Consider the following 6,957-nt stretch of genomic DNA (forward strand, 5'->3'; position numbering starts at 1 on the left):
GGGGGGGAAGGAGCCGGAGCTTGTGCGGGAGGTGGAGCGGTACCAGTTGGATCTGGTTGGGCTCACCTCTACGCACAGCGTCGGCTCTGGAACCTTACTTCTGGATAGGGGTTGGACTCTATTCTTCTCCGGAGTTGCTCAAGGTGTGAGGCGCCGGGCGGGTGTGGGGATACTCACAAGTCCCCGGTTAGGTGCTTCGTTGTTGGAGTTTACCCCAGTGGACGAGAGGGTCGCCTCCCTACGCCTGCGGGTTATGGGGGGGAAAACTCTGACTGTTGTGTGTGCTTATGCACCCAACAGCAGTTCAGAGTATTCGGCCTTCTTGGAGACCCTGGAAAGAGTCCTGTATGGGGCTCCTGAAGGGGACTCCTTAGTCTTGCTGGGAGACTTCAACGCACATGTGGGCAATGATGGAGACACTTGGAGGGGCGTGATTGGGAGGAACGGCCCCCCTGATCTGAACCGGAGTGGTGGTTTGTTACTGGACTTCTGTGCTAGTCATGGATTGGCCATAACAAACACCATGTTCGAACATAAGGATGCTCATAAGTGTACGTGGTACCAGAGCACCCTAGGCAGAAGGTCCATGATCGATTTCGTTATCGTATCATCGGACCTGAGGCCGTATGTTTTGGACACTCGGGTAAAGAGAGGGGCGGAGTTGTCAACTGATCACCATCTGGTGGTGAGTTGGGTCGAGTGGCGGGGGAAGCCTCTGGATAGACCTGGTAAGCCCAAACGTGTAGTTCGGGTGAACTGGGAACGTCTGGAGGAGGCCCAAGTTCAGGAGGCCTTCAACTCACACCTCCGGCGGAGCTTTTCGGGCATTCCTGTGGAGGTTGGGGACATTGAACCAGAGTGGTCGGTGTTCAAAGCCTCTATTGCCGAAGCCGCGGTGGGGAGCTGTGGTCTCAAGGTCTTAGGTGCCTCAAGGGGCAGTAACCCTCGAACCTCCTGGTGGACACCGGTGGTCAGGGAAGCCGTCCGACTGAAGAAGGAGGCCTTCAGGGATTTGTTATCCCGGGGGACTCCCGAAGCAGTTGCAAGGTACCGACAGGCCCGAAGGGCAGCAGCCTCATCCGTGGCCGAGGCAAAGCAGCGGGTGTGGGAGAAGTTCGGAGAAGACATGGAGAAGGACTTTCGGGCGGCACCAAAGTTGTTCTGGAAAACTGTCCGACACCTCAGGAGGGGGAAGCAGGGAACCATCCAAGCTGTGTACAGTAAGGATGGGACGTTGTTGACCTCAACTGATGGAGTGTTGGGACGTTGGAAGGAACACTTTGAGGAACTCCTGAACCCGACAACTCCGCCCTCTATGTTAGAGGCAGAGCTGGAGTATGACGGGGGATCAACGCCAATCTCCCGGGGGGAGGTCACTGAGGTCGTCAAACAACTCCACAGTGGCAAAGCCCCGGGGGTGGATGAGATCCGCCCGGAAATGCTGAAGGCTCTGGGTGTTGAGGGACTGTCATGGTTGACACGTCTCATCAACGTTGCGTGGAAGTCGGAAACGGTACCGAAGGAGTGGCAGACCGGGGTGGTGGTCCCCCTTTTCAAAAAGGGGGATCAGAGGGTGTGTGCCAATTACAGAGGCATCACACTACTCAGCCTCCCCGGGAAAGTTTACTCCAAGGTACTCGAAAGGAGGGTCAGGCCGATTGTCGAACCTCAGATTGAGGAGGAACAATGCGGATTCCGTCCTGGTCGTGGAACGACGGATCAGCTTTTTACTCTCGCAAGGATCCTGGAGGGGGCCTGGGAGTACGCTTATCCGGTCTACATGTGTTTTGTAGACTTGGAGAAGGCGTATGACCGGGTTCCCAGGGAGTTACTGTGGGAGGTGCTGCGGGAGTATGGGGTGAGGGGGTCTCTACTCAGGGCCATCCAATCTCTGTACTCCCAAAGCGAGAGCTGTGTCCGGGTCCTCGGCAGTAAGTCGGACCCATTTCCGGTGAGGGTTGGCCTCCGCCAGGGCTGCGCTTTGTCACCAATCCTGTTTGTAATATACATGGATCGGATTTCGAGGCGTAGTCGTGGGGGGGGGGGTCTGCAGTTCGGTGGACTAAGGATTGCACCACTGCTTTTTGCAGATGATGTGGTTCTGATGGCTTCATCGGTCTGCGACCTTCAGCACTCACTGGATCGGTTCGCAACCGAGTGTGAAGCGGCTGGGATGAGGATCAGCACCTCCAAATCTGAGGCCATGGTTCTCAGCAGGAAACCGATGGACTGTCCACTCCAAGTAGGGAATGAGTCCTTACCCCAAGTGAAGGAGTTCAAGTATCTCGGGGTCTTGTTCTTGAGTGAGGGATCAATGGAGCGTGAGATGGGCCGGAGAATCGGAGCAGCGGGAGCGGTATTGCAGTCGCTTTACCGCACCGTTGTGACGAAAAGGGAGCTGAGCCGGAAGGCAAAGCTCTCTGTCTACCGGGCCATTTTCGTTCCTACCCTCACCTATGGTCATGAAGGATGGGTCATGACCGAAAGAACGAGATCGCGGATACAAGCGGCCGAGATGGGTTTCCTCCGCCGGGTGGCTGGTGTCTCCCTTAGAGATAAGGTGAGAAGTTCGGTCATCAGGGAGGGACTCGGAGTTGAGCCGCTCCTCCTTCGCGTCGAAAGAAGCCAGTTGAGGTGGTTCGGGCACCTAGTTAGGATGCCACCTGGGCGCCTCCCTAGGGAGGTGTTCCAGGCACGTCCAGCTGGGAAGAGACCAAGGGGTAGACCTAGGACCAGGTGGAGGGATTATATCTCTTCGCTGGCCTGGGAGCGCCTTGGGATCCCCCAGTCAGAGCTGGTTGATGTCGCCAGGGAAAAGAAAGTTTGGGGCTCTCTGCTGGAACTGCTACCCCCGCGACCCGACCACGGATAAGCGGGAGAAGATGGATGGATGGATGGATGGATGGAACAACCAACAACCCTGCATTCTTGGAACGCAATGCCCTAGTAGGACAGTAGGGTATAATGAGTTCTTTAAGGTAAGATGGCGCCTGCCCATTAAGGGCTTTGTAGGCGAGAAGAAGAATTTAAAATTATATCCTGTGTTCTATAGGGAGCCAGTGTAAGGCAGCCAGAACAGGAGTAATGTGGTCCCTTTTCCTAACTCTGATTAGTACACGAGCCGCAGCATTTTGAATCAGCTGAAGCGACTTGATTGACTTCTTGGTACTCCCTGATAATAAAGAGTTACAATAATCCAGCCTAGAAGTAACAAATGCATGGACTAGTTTCTCTGCATCGTTTTGAGGCAAGATATGCCTGATTTTTGCAATGTTACGTAGATGGAAGTAGGCGGTCCTTGAAATTGATTTTATGTGGGCGTTAAAGGATAAATCCTGATCAAATATAACACCAAGATTCCTTACAGTCTCACTGGAGGCCAAATTAATGCCATCCATAGTTAGTATGTCTTTAGATAATTTGTTTCGTAGATTCTTCGGGCCAAGTACAATAACTTCAGTTTTGGTCGTGTTTAACATCAAAAAGTTTAAGGTCATTCACGTTTTTAAGTCCTTAAGGCAGTCTTGAATTTTATTTAGATGATTAATTTCATCAGGCTTGATTGATAAATATAGTTGAGTATCATCCGCATAACAATGAAAGTTTACAGAATGATTCCTTATAATATTGCCTAACGGAAGCATATATAATGTGAACAAAATAGGTCCGAGCACTGAGCCCTGTGGCACTCCATGGCTAACTTTGGTTTGCGTGGAAGATTCATCGTTAACACGTACAAACTGAGAGCGTTCAGATAGATAGGACCTAAACCAGCCTAAAGCAGTTCCCTGTATGCCAACTAAGTGCTCTAGTCTTTGCAATAGGATATCATGGTCGATAGTATCAAATGCAGCACTAAGATCGAGCAAAACAAGAATAGAGACAAGTCCCTTGTCTGAGGCTATTAGAATATCATTTGTGACTTTAACCAGAGCTGTCTCTGTGCTATGATGTGTTCTAAAGCCAGACTGAAAATCTTCAAATAAATCATTGTTTTTTAAGTAATCACACAACTGTTTTGCGACCGCTTTCTCAAGAATTTTTGAGAGGAACGGAAGATTAGAAATAGGTCTATAGTTGGCTAAAACCTCTGGATCGAGGTTGTGCTTTTTAAGAAGCGGTTTTATCACTGCTACTTTGAATGATTGTGGAACATAGCCTGATAATAAAGACATATTCATAATATTTAATAAAGAAGTGCTAATTAATGGAAAAACTTCCTTCAACAGCTTAGTTGGAATTGGGTCTAACATGCACGTTGATGGTTTAGAAGAGAGAATCATTGAATGTAATTGTTCAAGGTTAATGGCTGAAAAGCATTCTAGTTTACTATCTAGTGTAATATTAGAACTTACGATTCCGGGAGCTGTTGATAACACTATACTGGTCGAAGGCAAGAGGTCATTAATTTTGTTTCTAAGAGTAACAATTTTATCGTTAAAAAAGCACATAAAATCATTACTACTGAGTGCTAAGGGAATAGAAGGCTCAATCGAGCTGTGGCTCTCTGTCAGCCTGGCTACAGTGCTGAAAAGAAATCTTGCATTATTCTTATTCTCATCTATTAATGAAGAGTAGTAGGCTGCTCTCGCTTTACGCAGTGCTTTCTTATATTCATTGAGAGTAATATGCCAAATTAAACGAGATTCTTCAAGTTTAGTGGAACGCCATATCCTTTCAAGTTGTCTAGACTTTTGCTTTATTTTGCGGGTTTCGGCATTATGCCATGGAGCTAATCTATGTTGTTTTATTTTCTTCTTTTTCAAAGGAGCAACAGAGTCTAATTGTATTCGCAGCGCATCTATAGCACTATCAACAACATGATCAATTTGGGGTGGTGTACATTTTGTATAAGTTTCCTCCCCTACATGCAGACATGCTATCGAGTTAAGTATTGGTTGAATCTCTTCCTTAAATGTGGCTATAGCACTAACAGATAGGTTTCTGCTGCAAGAGCTTTTGACTAATGCTTTGTAGTCTAGTAACAGTACTTCAAAAGTTACTAAGAAATGGTCGGATAAAGCAGGATTATGCGGTTCGACTAATAGTTGCTCAATTTCAATACCATAAGTCAGAACAAGGTCGAGAGTGTGATTATAACAGTGGGTTGGTTTATTTACACTCTGACAGAAACCAACAGAATCTAATATAGAGTTAAATGCAACAGTAAGGCTATTTTTATCATCGTCAACATGAATATTAAAGTCACCTACGATAATTACTTTGTCTGTTTTAAGAACCAAAGTTGATAAAAACTCAGAGAATTCTGATAAGAATTCTGAATAAGGACCTGGTGCACGATACACTGTAACAAATAAGATTGGCTGCAAAGTTTTCCAGGTCGGATGCGTAAGACTAAAAACGAGGCTTTCAAAAGAGGTATAATTACATTTTGGTTTAGTATTGATAAGTAAACTTGAGTCAAAGATTGCTGCAACTCCACCTCCTCGGCCCGTGCCTCGAGCAATATGAGTGTTGACATGGCTGGGTGGAGTGGCCTCATTTATGCTGACATATTCTTCATGTCTCAACCAAGTTTCAGTGAGACAGCATATATCAATATTATAATCTGATATTAAATCATTTACCAATATTGCTTTAGATGCTAGAGATATTATGTTTAAGAGACCACATTTAATCTTCCTGTTTTGTTGCACTGTAGTAGTTGTTACATTTACTTTTATTAGGTTATTATGTATGACACCTCTATTAGGTTTTACCTTAAATTGTCCTTGGGCAGACACACACACCGCTAATATTGGGTATTTTATTGGGTTCGGGATTCCTATGGGTGACTGCCTAGGAGAGAGCGCAGAGAAGCGTGTAAGACTGCGACTCCGCCTCCTGGTCTCAACCCCAGTTTGTCATGGATTACGTCCACAAAGCCCTGAAATGTTTGCCGAAATGAGATCTGCACCTTTCAAAGTAGGGTGAATGCCGTCTCTCTTAATCAGACCAGGTTTTCCCCAGAAGGCTGTCCAATTATTTACGAAGCCCACATTGTTTGCTGGGCACCACCAAGACAACCAGCGCTGAAATGATGACATGCGGCTATACATGTCATCATTGATCAGATTGGGGAGGGGACCAGAGAAGATTACGGTGTCCGACATTGTTTTAGCATAACTACACACCGACTCCACATTAAGTTTGGTGCATTCTGATTGGCGTAAACGAACATCATTACCACCGACGTGAATAACAATCCTACTGTATTTACGTTTATCTTTAGCCAGCAGTTTAAGATGCGCCTCAACGTCGCCCGCTCTGGCCCCCGGAATGCATGTGACTGTGGAGGCTTCGGTCTCTAAATTCACGTGTCTCATAATAGAGCTACCAATAACCAGAGTTGGCTTCTCAGCGGGTGTCTCGCTGAGTGGGGAATATCTGTTAGATACGTGAACGGGTTGGTGGGGACCTGCGGGTTTCGCGTTATGCCCCTTCTGAACAGTCACCCAGCCTCCCTGCTGCTCGGGAGTTGCCGGGGGACGGCTAAGAGGAGCTACATTTTGCCGGTCCGCACATGCTAACATGGGCTTTACTTTAGCTGAGTTACTTTCTAAGATGCGGAGCCGGGCTTCTATGGCTATGATTCCCGCATCCAACCTAACAACTATACTACATTTAACACATGTATCCTTACCAGTAAGGGAGGCCGGGAAGTAACCAAACATGAGACAGGAAGAGCAGGAAATAGCACCAGAAAGTCATAAGTCAGACTTATGACCACCCAGTTGTATTTAAGGTAAAAAAAAAAGTGAATAACAATCTTGTATTGCACATCACATTTTGCAGCAGAGTCTAACAATCTATAAATCAATTTAAGTGGTAATTGTGTTCAATCAACACTGGTCACGGGGTTCTGACAGATATTGTCAAAAATATCTCCCCTGCAAAACCTGGTAGCCAACTGTAGGATAAGTCTTAATTTTTGTATGAATTATAACATTTGATTTT

The sequence above is a fragment of the Pseudochaenichthys georgianus genome, chromosome 19, assembly GCF_902827115.2.
Source record: "Pseudochaenichthys georgianus chromosome 19, fPseGeo1.2, whole genome shotgun sequence".
Lineage (NCBI taxonomy): Eukaryota > Metazoa > Chordata > Actinopteri > Perciformes > Channichthyidae > Pseudochaenichthys > Pseudochaenichthys georgianus.